The sequence below is a fragment of the Cajanus cajan genome, chromosome 6 (assembly GCF_000230855.2).
Source record: "Cajanus cajan strain Asha chromosome 6, NIPB_CcT2T_4, whole genome shotgun sequence".
Taxonomy (NCBI): Eukaryota; Viridiplantae; Streptophyta; class Magnoliopsida; order Fabales; family Fabaceae; genus Cajanus; species Cajanus cajan.
The window spans coordinates 47,765,051-47,786,208 of NC_138522.1; the positions used below are offsets into that span (position 1 = coordinate 47,765,051).

At 27.9% G+C, this 21,158-nt stretch overlaps 1 non-coding gene across 50 annotated transcripts; it reads right to left on the bottom strand.

Moving 5' to 3' along the window:
- Positions 1-1,749: 1,749 nt before the first annotated feature.
- LOC109796075 (uncharacterized) lies at positions 1,750-20,999 on the bottom strand. Of its 50 annotated transcripts, none has more exons than XR_014434810.1 (16): positions 20,873-20,998; positions 19,775-20,642; positions 18,318-19,223; positions 18,131-18,240; positions 14,553-14,612; positions 14,238-14,453; positions 11,833-11,934; positions 9,848-9,998; positions 8,528-8,850; positions 4,697-4,746; positions 4,542-4,589; positions 4,344-4,393; positions 4,152-4,206; positions 3,745-3,803; positions 2,854-3,052; positions 1,750-1,945 (listed from the first exon to the last, which is right to left on the bottom strand). It is a non-coding gene; the product is annotated as an uncharacterized LOC109796075 (transcript). The 50 variants fall into 50 exon arrangements; XR_014434809.1 differs by having other exon boundaries at positions 4,332-4,393; XR_014434776.1 differs by lacking the exons at positions 3,745-3,803; positions 4,344-4,393; positions 4,542-4,589 and adding exons at positions 13,797-13,927; positions 14,127-14,196 and having other exon boundaries at positions 14,371-14,453.
- Between the last annotated feature and the right edge of the window lie 159 nt (positions 21,000-21,158).

The window sequence follows — 21,158 nt, forward strand, 5'->3', positions numbered from 1 at the left end:
TCAAAATTTATATTAGATATTAAAAACATGTTTATATCATAAATAAATTAAACTTGATTTTATAAAATTTAACATATTTATTTTTATATTTTTATTAGTACTAAATTATCATAAAGCAGGTCTTTAAAATTGTAGTTCTAACCAAATATTTAAAAAATATTTATGACAGATAAATAAGAAATTCATATTTAGAACATGTATTTTTAAAGAAGGTTAGGTCCAAACCTACTAAATTATAATATAACCTAGTCTGACCTAATTTATTTTCATCCTTAATCATAATCGTAAATATAAAAATTTGTAAAAAATAATTATAATATATATTTATACTTTTAAAAGTTATATGTAAAATTTTACCCCCACTATCTAAAATTTCTGGATCCATCACTGTTTCCGAAATACTTAAAAAAATATTTTTTTTATAAATTATTTAATTAATGTTTTAATTTAATTTAATATTACAAGTGAATTTTTATTTAATAGTAAATAAAAAAATGTTATTATAAAAGTATAAAAAAAAGTTTTATTTTTTTATATTATACTTCATTTTTTTAACTAATAAATGTCACTAATCAGAATACAAATAAGATATTTTAATATGGTTTAGTCCCTTATTTTAATTTAAATCTTTTTTTATATTTTAAATCTAAAATGTGTTCCTTCTAGTGCTTTAAATTAAAAAAAATTTAACTTCAATCCTTAGGGTTATTTTGTTAGTTATTGATCTAATAAAGACATTTTAAGTATGCTATAAGGATTAAATTTGTTAACTCGTGTTCTAATATAGATATGGATAAAAATAAATTAAAAATTAGATTTAAAAAAAATGTTTTAACATTGAAGTTAAATAATAGTGAGTGAAATAATTATTGGAAGTTTGAATAATAAGTTCGTAATAATGACTAATATGTAATTGCTTAAGAAAGTAAGTTTGGATACTTATAATAATTATCTTAATATTGAAATGACAAAGATAATGATTTGAAGCAAAATATTAAGTCCTTTTTATTATTAGTCACTTGGATTACTTTGGATTATTATCAACTTTAAAAGTATGAACATGATTGAAATTTTACATGAAGATAATGATTTGAAACAACCATATTTAGGATATTAGATTGAGGGACAATCATTAAATGTATTTACACCTTTTTTCATACATGTTAATTAAAAAAATATTATACGATAACATCCAAGTTTTGAAAAATTTAGGATTAGAGATAACTTTATAGGAATTTTACACCTTAGAATCTCACATGATTAATAAAAAATTCAAATCATATTAGTAACGAAATATTTTCAAAATCAAAATCACAAGAGAACCGTAAAAGGTTTACACCTTTGTTCACCATAGGTCAACAAAAAGATTCATCACATAATAACAGCTATGTTTCCTTGGAAATATGGACATTATTATAAGATTCATATGCTCTAGATTATCTCATGATGAATAAAAACTCCATATCATAACAACAACCAAGTATTTCAAGTTCGGCAAAAACAATAAGAAACATTCAAGCATTTCAATCAACACCAAATTAAAACACATGCTACAGAAAATTGCAAATCAAAATACTCTCAAGAATCAAATTCAGTTTGGTAACTTATTATATTTCTGAAATTTAAATACTTTCCTATAATTTTATAAACTTTACTTTTTAATCTTTATAATTAAAATTATTATATTTTATTCTTTATAAACACTATTTTCGTTTCCTTTTAATTCCTATTGTCTATTGCTATATAGAATTAAAAAGTAAAACTATGAAAATATGATAACTAAAAAGAAACAAATACAGATCTTATAGGCACATAGTGCCACTTCATCTGATTCACCAATTTTTTTCATAATTCCCTTTATCAGGATTATACAGCAGGGTTAATTCCTTGAAAAGAGTAGAACACATTGCTATGTGAAGTAGACATGGCAATTGAGCAAGAAAATCTGCAAAAGAAGAAAATGCCATTGCTTTTAATTCAAAACGAAATTGCATACACCTATACATACATTCATTATATTGGGTTAGTTTGTGTAAAATTAAAAAAACTTAATTTAAAAAAAAAAAAAAAACTACAACTCTTTAAGAAGCAGATGAGATTTGCTTCAAAGCAGAAAACTGTTTTTATTATTTTCAAACAGTTTAGACAAACACGTTGTAAAGTAAGAGATTGTTGATTCATTAAAAAGATTATTTTTAAAAACAAAAAAGTTTAAACCAGGAGGCCATTAGTGTTACAATTTCCACTTGTTGGAAAGCTGCCATAATTGAAGTCACCTTTAGCCCTCCTTATCTGCGGCCACTTTGAAGCTGCCTTAATTGCTGTCTCAAGGTTAGTATTTAGTCCTACACTAACTAGAAATATGCCTTAAATAAAATTTGATCAGTATTCACATTAGAAGCTGGTTTTGTGGGTTGACTTATGCTCTAAACTCCAAATTCTGAATCTAAAGTGTATGCTTTGATGACAAACATGAACCATTCATGCTGCTATACCATTGCCACCATCAAACTTCTGGTACAGGGCAGTAAATCATTTTATCATAAAAAAACAATGCACCTTCATTTTATATTCTAACTTTTCACAAAAAAATCTATTACGTTCTTCGACATCATGCTACAAGAACGAATCATCCTTATTCCATCTAAAAGACTTAGTTAACTCTTTAGTAGATATATATATTAGTGTCACTATGTTGCAGCTTGTAGAATAAACTCTACAATGCCAAAGGAATGCTCCTTGATGGCATGTCATTCTCATTCGTAGGCATATGGTATACAACCTGTAACAATAGTTTATGTAAGGTGCTTCCTTTTATAGAAACAAAGGCATGAACATTAAAAATTGACTAACCTTACTAAAATAAGGAATGTTATACGGTGTCTAAAGTAGAGAATTCATGTAACAAGAGGCTTATGTACAACATCAGCTTCAATTATACGTCTATCATTCACCAGAAAACTTCTTGCATGATCATATAAGTCAGGAAGTGGAGACATGAAATTAATGAAACCCCAATCACTCTCACGTGCATTGTACTGAAGCTGTGATTCTGCAATATGCAAAATCAATTAATTATTTTCCAATAAAAGAAGAAAACAGAAGAAATACAACACAGATGAGGATAAGATGTCACTCTCAAGGTTGAAGTTTGCAAGATTGAAAATTTGTAAATATGATTAATAACATAATAGAAGAAACACATGCAATGCACAATTACAAAATGTAGTTTGTAATAAACAATGAAATGTCATTTAAACTCTTGAACAAAACAAACTCAATTTATATCGTATGAGAATTTAGATCTCTAAACTATAATTTGATCTTATAACATGTACACAAAATCAATTAAAAACAAAACTATAGAACTATTTTAAAAGCAGATAAAAATAAACAAAACAACATTAAAGCATCTACAAACTATACTTTGTTGCCTACATGTAGACATACAAAACAGAACTTGTATTCAGGAATTCTATCCCCATTAAAATTCAGCACTTCGTCAATGTAGTGTACAAAACAAATACATCACAACATTCTCACTCAAAATCTGCATGTTGACATGCAACAAGAATTAAAGAATCTTGAAACTCTAATCAATCATTTTTCACCAATTAAATAGGTCTACATACAACGTGGAGAAAATATCTTGAAAAAATAATTACCCACTTCGCCAATCAAACATGTTTGCACATGAACTAGCAGAAAAAATCTTGAGAGTTTAAACTCAAATTTCTCACTTGCCTAATCAATCAAGTCAACACTTGACATGATAGAAACCAATTCTTGAACTTCTTCAAAACCTACAAGATCAAACCCCACCCCAACCAAAAATTCAAAACACTTGAAATACTATATGCAAAAACACAACCATTGATTAAAAAAAAAAAAAATCCATAGTTCAAAGAGTTATCTATTACATACTATGGCATTGCTGCAATTCACATTTGTGAAATTAAAATAAGAAAAAGTCAATTAAAACAAAGGCATTTGTTTCATTCCACCATTAAGGACATCACTTTAATTTATGCCTTCCATCATCACAAAAGGAAAAATCCTAGCAAATAACAACGACAAACAAGAATAAAAAGAAATGAAACAAGAAATTGAAAAGCAGAGAAAAAATAACATAACATCACTTTAATTTCTACCTCCATCAGTACAAGGTCAACAACGTGAGGAATGGTAGTATTTGTCCACCGGTTGCTGCACCACACAAAAAGAACATTAAAACAAAAAGAAAAATCCTTGCAAATAACAAAAACAAACAAGAATCAGAAAGAAATGAAATAAAGAAATTGAGAAGTAGAGAAGCAATAGCATAACATAACTTTAATTTCTACCATCCCATCAACACAAGGTCACCAGAGCGAGGAATGATAATATTTGTCCACTGGTTGGTGCACCACACAAAGAACAAGAATCGAAGAGGAATGATGAACAAAAATCAAAGAAAAATCCTAACGAGTAATAAAGATAAACAAGAAATGAAAAAAGAAATGAAAAAGCTGAGAAACACATAAAATCACTATAGTTTCTACCTTCCAAAGGCAAAGGTCACCAGAATGAACAACAAAGAGAAAAATCTACTGAGTAACAAAGACAAACAACAATCAGCAAGAAATGAAACAACAATTAGAAAGAAATCAAACAAGAAATTGAAAAGTAGAGGACATAACATTACTTTGGTTTTTACCTTCCATCAGCCAAGCCCAAGGTCACCAGAATGAGGAACAAAGAGAAACCCTAGCGAGTAGCAAAGACAAACAAGAATTAGGAAGAAATGAAACAATAATCAGGAAAAAAGAAACAAAAAAGAAATTGAAAAGCAGTGAGACAGAATTTTAGAGATAGAAGAAAAGAAAAAGATATAAAATATTTTTTTCTTTATATCTTTAAGTGGATATGCAGGTATTAAAATATAAAATGATTTATTAAATCTAATTATCATTTTTTTTAGTTTAGAAACTTAATTGAAAATTCCTAGCTCATATACAAAAATTCAAAATGATTTATTAAATCTATTAAAAAATATAAAACTATATAAATTAGAATAGATATTTTTAAGGAAAGTGTTTTTAAAAAATATTTTTAAACCATGATTTTTACACCTTTTTTTTTCTTCCAGGAAAGTGTTTTAGATATTTTTCTAAAATGTCCATTTCTTCCATATTATTACTTTTGTTTTATAAAATCCAACACAGAATAATTGTTAATTTTTTTAATATAAGACAATTTATATTGTTTGTTCTTTAATTATTTTTAAATAAAAATATCTATAATTAAAGTGTATTATCTTAATTTGATAAATATAATAATTTTTTTTATAAAAATAAGAAAGATTATAAAGATAAGTCTTATTTCAGTATAAGATATAGACTCTAACTAATTAGAAAATATACAAGTATTAATTAGATAATTAAAGAATAATTTTAAATATATATATATATATATAACAAATAAAAACTTTATTTTTATCAACTAAATTAACTATTTTTTTTAATCTGGGTAAATTAGATATTAAGACTTGTATATACTTTCTATGATTCACTTTAATAATAAACATTTATTTCAAACAAATTTATGTACTTATTTGTAGTCACGATTAGATAAATACCGAAGGGTGAATTCAGAGAATAAGGTAGCGAGATTTACAACTCAAATTCTTAGATAAACATTGTGTAAAATATGAGCATTGAAAATAAGGATCACATGTGCCATATAAAATAACCGAAAGAAATAAATAAACATACTAGAAGAGTTGTTTGATCAGGTTTATACATAGTACATACATTACACCTCACATCAGCAAGCGACTTAAAACAAATAACTACAACTTTGAACATTTTAGACCAAATCTTAGAACCTACAACAAGAAGATATTGAAAAAGAGAAAAGGGTAGAGTAATTAGTCATCAAGATATATAGCAAGTAAGTCATACAAAAATGTAACAATTAATTCACCTCAAGGTCGACAATCAACCTTAGCAAATGAACACTTTGGTCATTTTATAGAAAAAAGTAATACAAAATTAAATTAAACCTATAGGAAAAATATCAAAAAAATTTCATATAATTACCAACAAACACTTTTAAATTAAATTTTAAATGACAATAGTAAAAAACAATTTAAAAAATTAATGTCAAATTACTCGCTTTCCACATAATTGAAAAAATTATTGAATTCACCAAAGAAAAGAAAATTACTCACTTATTGTAATTTAAGTCACAAAGACTCAAACATCTAATTTAGATTTAAATTTTGGGACAAAGATTTCACCTACCAAATGTATTCATATTGCAAGTCCCTTGGTTATCCAAATTTAATATTATCCAATAACAAATCAATCCTTCAATTCAATTATGAGACACAAATAAAGGAACTTTTTAATATTCATAAAGACTTGTCAATTTTAGATAATCAAAACTAGTCAACTTTCATCAACAATATCAATCTTAGAGAATTTGGAACACTTATTAAAAAATTATTAAAAAAAAATAAGTTGTTACCTTCATTATTCTTAAATAACTTGGAGTCAGATTTTCTTTTCACACTATTACAAATATGAAAATTATGAAAAAAATCGGATTCCATTGTCAACTACTCCTTTCAAAAGAAGATTGATCATGGATTCGAGTAATAGCACACGATTTCATAAAATCATAAAATTTTCCTGATTTAAATAATGTAAGTTTTTCATTAAGATTTGGCTCTACATGTTCTATTCAATACAAGTAGGAGTAGATTGGCTCTACATGTTCTATTCAATACAAGTAGGAGTAGATGAATTCATGGATTGGATTTTACTTGGCAATTGTCTACAACTCTATTGTGTGTAGGGTAGAAGTTCTATATAAATGTATCGCCATACTATTAAGTACTTTTATTTATGTTCTTTTTTTTTTTTCTTCTAAGGGGTGAAATAAAATAACCTGATTGTAGTACAATGATAATACATCTATAATACATTATATGTCAAATAATAGATCATACTCTTCTATTCTTTACGGAGTCAATAATTATTCATAGATATTACTTTGACATTAAAAAAGAGTTAGACTGAGACAAAAAAAATATATTTAAAAATATTCATGACAAACTTTATGATCAAAGTGAACATATTTGTTCTATAAAACATTATTCATTATTAATTATTTATATTTATATCTAAATAAATTATTCAAAACACCTTATCTTCTTAATTAAAAGTTTTTTTACGTCACTTAATTAAAAGTTAAACCAAAAATTATTTATCTTGTTGTCATGTTTAAATATTTATTTTAGCTTAACATTTATCTAGACAAAAAGCTATTTGATATAAGAAAATAAAATAAATTCGTTTTTACGCGCAAACATTTGTGTTTTAAATAAAAACGCATAAAATACTTATATCACATTATTTAATATGAAATCATAAAGTTTATAATTATATATATATATATATATATATATATATATATATTAGTATTAAAATTGACATATTAATTAATAATAAATAATTTTTATATACCTTTGCATTGTATTAAAAAAGATCTATTTGTCTTTCCAAATAGATTACTCTTACTCTTAATTTTTTATTTAAATATATTTATAATTTTGTTTTGCAAGTTATATCAAATAAATATAATAGGCATTAATACGATACTTATTTCCGAATTCAACTGTCAATAATAATTAAATACCAACAATTTATTAATTTCCTGTGCACATTTCAAAGACTATTAAGGAATAAATTGTCCAAAGTAAAATAAATAAATAAATAAATTCAGAAAAAAAATAAAAAATAAATTGACCAACCGTACATCATGAGTTAAATTGTTTCAAAATTATATAAATTCCTTTCATTTTTATATCTTATTCAGATTTTAAAAAATTAAACTAATTATGTTTTGTTAAATTATGTTTTTAAGATTTATTTTCAGCTTTTATTTATAAAATGTTTATTTTTTATATCTTCTAAATAAATATGCAGATATTAAAATATTTAAATTACAAAAATATAAAAAGACCAAATTATCTTTTTTTAAGTTTAGAAAAAATTGAAAAATCCTAAAAGTTTGTAAAAAAGTATAAAATGATTTATTAAACCTATAAAAAATATAAAATCTTTCTTTATATATAAATGAGAATATATATTTTTAAGGGATAAAATCATACTCAAGATACTTGTCATGCTCAAGATGTTTCACTTCAACATATTTGTCAAAAGAGTCATACATGCTTTGACGTCAAGTTGAAGATATGTAATCAAATATTTAAAATTCCAAAAGTTCTAAATTTTTTTGGATTTAGTCAACATCGATGCATTTGATATAGTTCATATGGTTACCCTCAAACAATTGTTGTATGGTGCCTTTCACCACAGTAGCCTGATGCACAAAGAAATCTATATGCAAAACTCTTCTAGACATATGTATGGAAACAAATATATCTAAAAAATGTAACAACATCATTGTTGGCAATTTACCCTAAAAAAACATTGTAACTTTATAGAAACAAAGGCTTGAACATTAAAAATTGGCTAACCTTTCTAAAATAAGGAATGTGACACAATATCTGAAGAAGAGAATTCATCCAATACAACCAATTTCCTTTTTTGAGTCGTGTGACCAGTAATCAAGAGGCTTACATGCAACAACACCACCCGAAAACCTCTAGCAGGATCATAAGTGAAGAAGAGAATTCATCCAATACAACCAATTTCCTTTTTTGAGTCATGTGACCAGTAATCAAGAGGCTTACATACAACAACACCACCCGAAAGCCTCTAGCAGGATCATAAGTCAACAAGAGGCATGAAATTTGTGAAACCCCAATCATCTCACGAGCATTGAGCTGGTTCAGTGATTCTAAAATATGCAAACTCAATGAATTCTTTTCCAATAAAAGAAGAAAAGAGGAAAATAAAACACAGATTTGGATAAAAGTATCCCTAAAATAAAGGTTTTAAAGAAATAAAAACAAACCAAACATTCAACCTCTCAGACAGCTAAATTACAATCAAGCAAAATACTAATGACTAATGGGAGACAATATTACAATTGAGAACAGGTTGGGTTCATCTGGACTATGAAAGCTTGCATCAAGGGAAGAGGATTGCATAAGCCATTATCAAAACCATTGTAACCATTATATGGCTAACCGATGTGGGATCCTAACACAAACCTTAGCCGAACTAGACAACTCAAGGCTGAAGTTTGCAAAATTGAAAATTTGTATGTGATTAATAGCATAACAAAATATACTTACACATGAAATGCACAATTACAAAATGTAATTTATAATAAATAATGGAATATCATTCAAACTCTTGAACAGAACACTCGATTTATATCCTATTAGGATTTAGATCTCTTTGATCTTATAACATGTACAAAAAATCAATTAAAAACAAAACCTTAGAGCTATTTAAAGAACAGATAAAAATAAAGGAAACAACATTAAAACATCTAAAAAACACACAGATAAATTCACATACACACCCACACAGAGGGAGTTAGAGATACAAAAAAACACACAAATAAAGACACACAGAGAAACACAAACAAAGACCACATACACAAATAAAGACAGACACAGAGACAAAGATAAATCACAAAAAGGCCAAGACATAGTATACACAAAGACATCACATGCAAAGAGACACACAAAGCACACATACAGACACAAATACAAGGAAAGATTTAAATAAATAATCTATATTTTTCTAATCAAACATATTTTCTTTTAGACTAATGAGCTATTAAAAATAGTTCACAGAGAACAAACAAAATAAATGGGACGCACATGCAAATATATTCCATACACGACATATATAAAGACATTATTAGATGTTGACATGGATACCTGTGCTTTTAATTTGATAACTAAATTTCCAAAGCAGAATTTGCATAGCTGAATGGCAAAATGGATGTCCCTCTAGTCCGCAAGGCTTCCAAAGCATAGACCAATGTGGATGTTCTCCCTAATCAAAGCATCCCTAATATAAGTGCATTAACTGAAAATCAATAAAAAAGAAGTCACAAAAAAATCATTTAATTTATAAACTAAAGCTACGGGCATGTTAAATTTAGAAAAGAAATTCAAGAAATTGCAACTTCAAGCAATCCATGACAATTGCTGAAATTGCTCAAACTCTATTGCAATCCATGACAATTGCAAGACATAAAAACATATGCATATAATAGTATAATTTTTTTACAAAAATAAAAAAATAGAAATTTAAAATTATGTAATAGAAAAATAAGACAGACTAATTATAACTATAAACTTAAGAAAGTTGATATAATAAAAAATATAAAACACAGACATCTTAAGGAAATGCCATTGTTATTATATATGATATTAATTTTAATCTATATTATTTAAATTAGAGTTGTATTTTACTTAAATGAAATAAAAACAATGTGTTCATGTAAAGAATAGATCAAGTGTTGAGGGTGCTAAGATAGTATGCATAAGGACTTAGAATCATATAAAAAAACTAGATAAAGTTTAATTATGATATAAATTATCAAATAATTCTATTTTAGAAGAAAGGAAAAGAAAAAAGAAAAAATTAAGTTTAGATTAACTTTTCATTGCATAGAATATATGCTGATTTCTTACCCCAAAACTAATTCAAACATAGCAAATTAGGAGAAGTCTAAAGTCAGTAGGGAAACAAGTAATTCTATTTAAGGGACTAACGACGCTTCAATAACACAACCACAACACAACAACTGATTTGCTAAGATTAGGCATTTGACTTCTGCTTGGTGTAAGATGTAGTGCAAAGCACATAGCCTTTCTAAGGGAGTTTTCCAAGCATATAGGTTGAGGAAATGAGAATCTATGAGGCATTTTTTTTGTCGTTATGTATTTATTTTGCACATACAGTAAGGAGGACTATTATCCTCAAAACTCCGAACACATTAAAAATATAATGAATTTCTTCTTTTGTAAAAATAAATAAATAAATTACTAGAACAAAAAGGAGTAGTTGTCGAAATAGTACAATATAGTATAGACTACAATAAAATTAAGTTCATATCAATTATATTACTCAACAACAATTAGTTACACATCAGGACAAAAAACAGCTTAGACAATTGAGACTTTGAAGTTCCCTTGTTTTTTTTGCTATTTTATGAGATTAAAGATAGTTATTACAAATGTGTCCAAGTAAATAATAATGTTGAAACTTGAGTTTAATAGGAACTGAAATTCTCCCTTCAGCTCACAAAATAAAATAAAACTAATACCTCAAGGAAACTCATAAAAGGGAGTGAAGAAATGTTGCCTTATTGTTTGTTTACTTTCATATCAATGATTTCTCGAAAAAAAAAAGAAGCAATAAATCATAAATGAAAAAGGACATTAACTACAAAAATTAAGCACATTATTTTATATTATATATATAAAACAAATTTTAGATTCAACATAAACACACAAGAAAAAAAATTCTTTATCTATATTTTATATAATCAAAATTAAGATATTCAAAAAATATAAAATCCATAGAAAAAGGTTCCTAAACTCTCGTTTTAGCAACTACATGGAGCCCTTCAGGAATTACTGCAACTGCCACAGCAACTGCAATCCTGAAGGAATATGATTAGAAGTTAAAAGATTTCCATGTTTACAAGACAACATAATATCTTCTATCAAGTAAAGAGAAAAATATAACCAAACTTAAAGAGACTAAACATAAATTGAGTAAACAGTACATGCAAAACAAAAAGAATAGAAGACTACAACATGATGCCTGTGAAAAATTCAATACATGAGCAAATACGGAATAGAAACCATGATATAGATAAAAACAAAGCTTATTTGAGTTGAGAAAAAACCTTAAAATAATAAATTGCACAATGCAAGAAACCACCTTGAGATGGGTCCTGAAAGTGACCAATATTTACAATCCGCACCAACACACAAATCCCTGTTATAACCTATAACACAATTAAAGGAACCACCATCACAATTTGAAAATAAATGAGACAAAAGGGCTTCACAGTTAAAACATAAGTAATAAAAAGATTTGTCATATAAATGTTTCTCATATCATATATTATATTTTCTGAAGCATGATAATTTTTAGGATAATGAGGATCACAAATGGAAGTGTTTCATTTATAATCAATTGTAATTATAATTCTTCTCCCTGCATCAAACGAGCTTCAGTATCATTTACAATCCCTGTATAATTATAATCAATTATACATTGCAGTATCGTTTAACTCTGGAATTCCTCAAAGGAAATCATCAGCTGTTTACAAATTAACTGAAATATTTTCCGAATGCCAGAAGACAAAAATGTCCGTATGATATAACAGTAAAGCATTGACATGAACAAACTTCAATGCTTATATCCTTTGTTTGCAATATTGAATCACGTATGTTAACTATGGCAGTGTTAGGACGACCTCCCACCACAACAGGTCTTGCCCTACCAGCAACGATAACCATACCCTTTCATTCAAAATAAACTCTAGTATTAAAAAAGAGAGTTTAAGAGAAACAATCTCAAATAGCACAGGGTAATTAAATCATTTCTACACTGCTACAAAAATTGACAAGTTCTTTTCCAGAATAAATGAATTGCAATACAATTTTTTTTTAAAAAAAACAAATGAATAAATGTAAATTTTGATCTTTCAATGTCAAGCAGAGCTCATCTTTGGAACTGACACCATATTGGTAGTTAGAGTCCCTGTTTTGTCACTGCAAATAACAGCAGTGCTACCCAAGGTTCAACCAATGGCAAGGAGCTAACAAGGGCATTCAACCTAGGCATATGCTTTGTTCCAAGAGCCAAACAACTATTATAAAAGAAAAGTAACCAACGTAAGAAATGAAAAATGAAAAAAGAAAAAATAAAGACTAGATTAACTTTCCATTACATTGAACATATGCTGATTTCTTACCAAAAACTAATTCAAACATAGCATATCAGGAGAAGTCTAGAGTCAGTAGGGAACCAAGTAATTCTATTTAAGGGACAAATTAGCTAAGATTAGGCATTTGACTTCTACTTCGTGTAACATGTAGTGCAAAGCACAATCTTTATAAAGAAGTTTTCCAAGCAAATATGTTTAGGAAATGAGAAGCTGAGACATTTTTTTAGTAGTTGTTTTTTTTTTTCCCACATACACTAAGGATGACTATTATCCTCCAAACTCATTAAAAATCATAATGAATTTCTTCCTTTGAGAAAATAAATAGATAAATTACTAGAACAAAAATTAGTAGTGCTCAGAATACTACAATATAGTATAGACTACAATAAAATTAAGTTCTGATCAATTAAATTATTCAATGACAATAAGGTACAGGACAAAAAAACGGCTTAGACATTTGAGACATTTAAGTTTCTTGGTTTTTTGCTATTTTATGAGATTCAAGATAGTTATTACACAAATGTGATTATTAAATGTCCAAGCAAATGATAAAGATAGGAACTGGAATTCTCCCTTCAAGCTCACAAAACAAAACAAAATAAAATAAAATTAATGCCTCAAGGACACTCCTTTTAGTCCCTATCGTCTATTGTTATATAGACTAAAAGGAAACAATAACACTAATCATCAGGGACTAAAATGAAATGTTTTTAATTGTAGGAATTAATAGGTAAAGGTTATGACATTATAGGGACCAAAAGGGCACTTACACCATATATTAACTAAAACCAAACCAAATTTTCTACATGAACAAGGATTTTTACATATTACACTTTAGATAAGTGCCATTACCTTAAACATATTGTCAAATTGAACTTAAGATATCCAAAGCAAATTGAAAACAATACTTAAACCTTATTAGCCACATGCTGATTGAACAAAGGATGCATGCTTCATACCAAGAACAGAATATTTGTTTTGCCTTAGTATACAACATTTGTTGATATGGGTATTTTAAGCTCTATCTACACAAAGCTGTTCTCAACTACAATCAGAAAAAAGTATTTAATAATATATAAAATATTAAAACAGAAAGATGTCTGATGATAGATATATCTGTGTTAAAATAAACAATTGATACACTCGTACACGTATGTAAGATGGAAAATAAATCACTTGATAGTTGATACACTTGTTCACATGTGTTTTTCCTTAAACAGACATGTTGCGCTCAACATATTTACCTAACATAGTCTTTTTGAAAGGATGGTTATGCCTGAAAGCTTAATTTGAAGCCTTACTTTGCAATGGAACCTTTAATCAAGCCAAAACGCACTTTAAATACTCTAAATTACCTAAATTGCCAACATGTGAGCATATGTAGTGCGTCTTCACACTTTTCGGTCACAATCACACAAGTGAAGTGATTTCCAAGTGGAAACATTCAATAATTCAATTCACTGTACAAAGGATGTGCAACAGGAGTACCTGTAAGAATAGCTATAGATCAACACAAACTTGATTGCTTAGCATCTCAATCATGCTCACATCAGTAGGAATTTCGCACCAAACTTTTTAGTGAACAACCAGAACAGAGTTAACTTTCAGCTTTCCAGGATTAAATAATCAACAGAACTAGTTTGCTTTAAAGCACTGCATAATCAGCTTACCAGAAACTTCCATAATATCCCCAAGTACAAGTTCAGTTGAAGAAAGTATGGAAAAAAAACCTGCAAAAAATAGACTCTGCTTAATTTAAAATTTGTACTAGAACTTCAAGATGACAAGCTTTACCAATTCAACAAATATCCCCATTGTATCATCACGATAGATAGAAGAAAGTAAACGCACAAAATCTTAACTACTAAGAGGGTGCCCAGAATGTGCCCCACGTGAAGAACGGAAAGTAATTCTCCCATCACGCTTTCATATCTTAAAACATTTTACTTGATCAAAATTTCTTGTTTTCCTTTCTCTATTTTCGAAAAGCTTATATATTGAACATTTATTCATTCTTTGTCCTAAGATCTTTGATTATTTATTTACTATAAAAGAAGAAAATTGTTCAAAAGCAAAAAAAGAAGAAGATACTTAAATCTGAATGATTTTCATATACTTGAATTGATGGGTACAATAAAATAAATAGGCATAAAACATAATCAATCCCTAAAATTTAGGAATTTAGATAAAACTGACTAAGGAAACTAAACTAGAAATTAGGATTAGGAGAAGATAAACTAGTATATCTAAACTATATCTTATAGAATTATCTTAACACTCCCCCTTAAGCTGGAGCATATATATCATATGCATCTAGCTTGTTACATATATATGTTATCCTAGGACCTCGTAAAGATTTAGTAAAGATATCTGCAAGTTGATCCTTGGAGCAAATTGAGGAGGTCTTGATGATACCGGAGAGGATCTTTTCTCTGATGAAATGGCAGTCAACCTCTATATACTTTGTTCTCTCATGAAAAACTGGATTAGAGGAGAGGTATAAAGCTGATTGGTTATCACAAACTAGTTCCATATGACCAACCTTGCAAAATTGCAACTCGAGTTAAGAATTTTAGCCACAAGAGCTCACATGTGGTGTGAGCCATAGCACGGTATTCTGCTTCTGTACTTGATCGTGCAACAACACTTTGCGTTTTACTCTTCGATGAGACAAGATTACCACCCATGAAAACATAATAGCCTGATGTTAACCGTCTATCACTTACATCACCTGCCCAATCTACAGTTGAATATCCAACAATGTCTATATGTCCTCTATCATTGTAAACAAGTCCTTTTCCTGGTGATCTTTTGATGTATCTAAGGATTCGAACAACTGCAAGCCAATGACTCTCACAGGGAGAGTTAAGAAACTGACTTACAACACTAACAGGAAAAGATATATCAAGTCTGGTCATGGTGAAATAATTCAATTTTTCCACTAATCTCTGATATCTCCCTGGGTCAGGATAAGGCTCCCCTTGATTAGGCATAAGCTTCACATTGGGATCCATGGGAGTGTCAACTGGCTTATAATTTGTAAGTCCGATCTCTTCTAGAATATTAAAGGCATATTTTCTCTGAGAAATAGCAATACCAGACTTTGACTGAGCGACCTCAATTCCAAGGAAATAACGTAGGAGACCTAAATCCTTAGTTTGAAAGTGTTTAAATAAATGTTGCTTCAGACCTGTAATCACAATATCATCTACATAAACAACAAGATAGATAAATTTATGTGTCGATGAGCGTCTAAAGAAGACAGTGTGGTCTGCCTCGCAGCGGATCATTCCAAATTCCTGTATAACTTTGCTAAACCGACCAAACCAAGCACAAGGTGATTGTTTGAGGCCATACAAGGACTTTTGTAATTTACATACAAGACCAGACCCCCCTTGAGCAACAAACCCGGGAGGTTGATCCATATAAATCTCCTCCTCCAAATCACCATGTAAGAAGGCATTTTTGATGTCTAATTGAAACAAAGGCCAATGCCTCATTAAGATTATGTTCATCAAATGCTGTTGCATTTTATCAGCATAACTTTTCCAAATAGTGCACTTTTAGTAACATTGTTGAACAAAACATAAAGTTTTAACATATTAGTAAATTGTTAAATATTAAATAAATTAATATTGTATAATTTAACAAAATAAATAAATCAATACTTTAAATCTTGAAGAACTAAAACATCAATTTGTGTTTTTTTTATCATTTTTTTCATTCTTCTTAATGTCATCCTTTTGAAGGACATGTCCAATAACATCTAAAACAAAATAAGTGACAAAAATTATAATTTAAAATAAACAATGTAAATAATTTTAACAAATATAATATAGAAGATAAATGATTTTAAGATATATAATATGAAATCAACTAATCAATCAATATATTTTCTTTGTTTAAATTCAAAATATCTTAAAAAAATCTTATTTAAAAATAATGTTGCTTTAATTTTTATTTTATTGAGTTAATAACAAGTTTTGAATGAGATATAAAACATTCTTCAAGTAATTGATTAAACTTGTTTTCTTGTACATGTAAAAGAATAGAATAAAATTACTATAATTAGTTTTAAACCAAAAAAAAAAGAAAGAAAATTCTTAAGGAGATATAGATATTAACAATTTCATTCCCTTTGATCAAGAAGCATTTACACAAAAGATAATATATTCTCGTTCTCAAATCAAATAAAATAGTAATGAAAATATATTATAATTGAATAGAAGTTTGTGCCTGATAGAAGTACAATTGACAATAAATTACTATAGAAAATGTTTAAATACATATAAGAAGTCAAATTCATTTCATATATGAATGATATCCTAAATCAATATTCTTGAAAACTTTTTATTTACAAAATCAGTAATTAATTACGTTAATCATGGACAATTAATTGATAAATAATTATCGATAAATAAGTGAAACAAATATAAATATACTAATTTCTCATTTTTTTAAAAACTATTTAGCTTTTAGCCTTAAATTATTATCTGTAATAAATTTGAAATTGTCCATCATATATGTAATAATTATTAGTATTAAAAAAGTTATTTTAATCCATATTTTTTTCATTTATTTTGATATATATTATATCATTAATTGAAATGTATTAAATTATTATTGTATATGAAATATATGAATGATATGCACATAAAACTGTCTATATTCATAATATATTTGACATTTACAAAATTGGTATTTAATTATAGTAATTATGAAAAATTAACTGCTAAATAATTGAAATAATTATTAATTTACTAATGTCAAAAATTGCTTATTTATATTTAGTAGTATTATTTTTATAAATTTTCAAAATAAAGCAAAATGTCACCCTAAAAATATCAAAAGGTTAAAATTGCTAAACGTATCAAGCATTAAATGAATATATTTTATTCTAAATTTTACGTTTGAAATAACATTTACTTCTGATCTTTAAATTAAAAATTTAATAAAGCAAAAGGTTAACCTAAAAAAAAAGCCGAAAGGTTAAAATTATAACAATGATACCAATTGCATATAAAAAATTTGGGTGTACTAATTTTATACTTTTTTTATTATATTGTTATATTTGACTCTTTTTTATTTTGATAGTTTTTTATACATTTGTTTTTTAGTTTATGTTGACATGGATATATGTGTTTTTAGTTTGATAACTAAATTACCAAAGGAAAATAATGCTAATTATAATTATTACTATACATGCACAAAAAATTGTATTTAAGGGACACATAAGAAACAAACGTACCAATATGCCTTTTGAAAATAAGAAAGTGAATCTAGATAACTTAATTGACGCTGCTTCTAGTGATTGTCTATACATGCCTAAAAAATGTGTCCATGATTGAAATTCCAAAGCTGAAATCAAATTCAAGTGCAAAGGGTAAGGCAAAAACTATCTTAAAATTATATTCAAGTGCAAAAGTGAAACTAACCCAAAATCTTAAAATTCACCGATCTCCTGAGACCCTCCACCTACATATAACAATAAACAAAAAAAAAAAATACAAGAATTGCAAAATGCATACTTCGCTCCTGCAACATGTGAGAAAACGAGTAAGCATCATAAAATAGCACAGTTTAATTTCTGTAGTTTAAAAACCTAATAAGTAGTTGAAGTCAATCAAAATATTGCAGTTATTCATGCATAATACTCAATAAATTCGCTTATGCATCTTGAATCAGACACAATCAAAGACTGTTTGTAAGAAAGCACTGAACCAAAGGAAATTAGGAAAATTCTTAACAAATCTCAATACACAGTCTTGCCATCTTGACCGTGACAATTTCACAAGTATCATACTGCTTCACTGCAACAAAAATAAAAATAAAAAATGAATAATAATTTTTTATTGATGGCAACAATCTCGAAGGTCATGTTTAAGATTATTTATACATAAGGAGTTAATTTTCATAAACCATATGTGATTGGTTAAAATTATTTACTTAAATCTAATATTGATGTTTTAATTTATTGTTTTCAGAATAAGGGTAAACAAATTGCACTTGAGAAAAGGGCAGCTGTATGGTTGGCAAGGGCAGCAAATGGCCAGGGGCTGTACATCTCTCCTGCAACATGTGAGAGAATGCTTAAACATCATAAAATAGCAAAGTTTTCAGTAGTTTAAAAACCTAATAAGTAGTTGGAGTCAATCAAAATAACTCAGTTATTCATGTGTAGCAATCATAAAAATAAATTCCCAAATGCAACTTGAATCAGACACAAAGTGATTGTAAGATGGCCCTGAACCAGAGGAAATTAGGAAAATCCTTAACAAATAGCAATACACGAAGTCTTCTGATCTTGACCACGACAATCTCAAAGGTATCATATTGCTTCACTACAACAAAAATGAAAATAAAAAAATGAATGATAATTATTTATTGATGGCGACAATCTCAAAGCTGTCATATTTAAGATTATTTATACAATGATGTATCTATTGAGGAGTTAATTTTCATAAATCATATGTGAATGGTTAAAATTATTTACTTAAATCTAATATCAATGCTTAAATTGATTGTTTTCAGAGAAGGGGATAAACTAATTGCACTTGAGAAAAGGGCAGCTATATGGTTGGCAAGGGCATCAAATGGCCAGAGGCTGTACGGATGGCATCTAGGCCATCACAGTGAATTTTTTTTTTTTTTTTGTATAATTTCATTTATCATTATTTTTAGAAGCCTAGCAGCAAGCAGGTATGGCACTAGGTATGCAACAAACACTTGGCGACCCTTGCACTGATAGTGATATTAAAGATGGGAACTTTTCTCAGTTTTTCTCAAATTTTTTTGCCTAATTTGAATAAGAAGCAAAAAGGAAGGTAAATTATTGAAAGCAAATTATGGAATGTGTATATGCAGATAAGATTATAAATAATAAAAAGCAAACCTTTGGATTTTGGAACCTTGAGTCCAGCTCTGCTCAAATATCAGTTGTAAGTGGCACAATGGAACCATCATCATTGCACAGAATGGTTATATATCTAGAAATTATACTTTATGGGGAACCCTTTGAGGAAAAAACCTGCATCCGATTCCAGCTGCAAAGAGCACTCATCATTTTCCGATCTGGAGAAAATTCCAAAACATGTATTTGCAAAGCATGAAGCTCAAAGTGTGAAGCAAAATGCTTATCCAGAAATTATACTTTATGACCAACCCAGGAAGAGAGGGCTTCCTTCTGAAAACTCTTCAAGGATGAAAACCCAAAATGCTTTTGCACAAATGGAATGATGCAACATCCGAATCTTTGAACTTGAAATGGCTCTGAAAGCACAAATGGAATGGGATCAGGGAAATCCTCCGTGTGTTCTTGGACATTATTGGAGTGGAAATGGTCGAATATCTTGGACTGCCGAACTAAACAACACGTGCGCAAAGGTTGTCTTCTGAGAGGGTTCTTATTGTGTTCTTGCAATTTGAAGGTGTTGAGGATGTGCTCCACAACACTAGGAAGAGAGACCCACTTCTTTTATGGCTTCGGCAATATTTGAATACTCAAAAGTCAAAACCCATTTCAATCATTTCTGCAATCACTTGGTCCGTACATGTGTTGTTGCCGTCCATCGCATTTCTTGCTATAAATTAAAATTAAGAAAGAAAGATCCCATTTTGCTTTGGAAAATCAACATCAGCCTCAATTATATTTCTATCACTCACCAAAAAACTTCTAGCAGGATCATATAAGTCAGCAAGTGGAGACATGAAATTAGTGAAACCCCAATCACTCTCATGAGCATTGAACTGATGCTGTGATACTGCATTATGCAAAATCAATTAATTCTTTTTCCAATAAAGAAGAAAACAGAATAAATACAACACAGATGAGGATGAGATCCCTAAAAAAAAGGTTTTAAAGAAAAACCCTAGCGAGTAATAAAGAAAAGCAAGAATCAGCAAGAAATTGAAAAGCAAAGAAACAAAGAAAAGCAAGAATCAGCAAGAAATTGAAAAGCAAAGAAACGCATAACATCACTTTAGTTTCTACCTTTCATCCGCACAATGTCGCCGGAACGAGGAACAAAGAGAAAAATCCTAATGAGTAGCAAAGATAAACTATAATAGATATTTTTAAGGAAAGTGTTTTTAAAAAATATTTTTAAACTGATTTTTAAAAATAAAATTCAAAGGAAGTGTTTTAGATATTCTTTTAAAAAAAATTCATTTCTTTGAGATTATTATTTGAATTCTTATTTTTAAAACCTAACTAAGAACAATTGTTAATTTTTTAAGTAATACACAATTTATATTGTTTGTTCCTAAATTATTTTTAG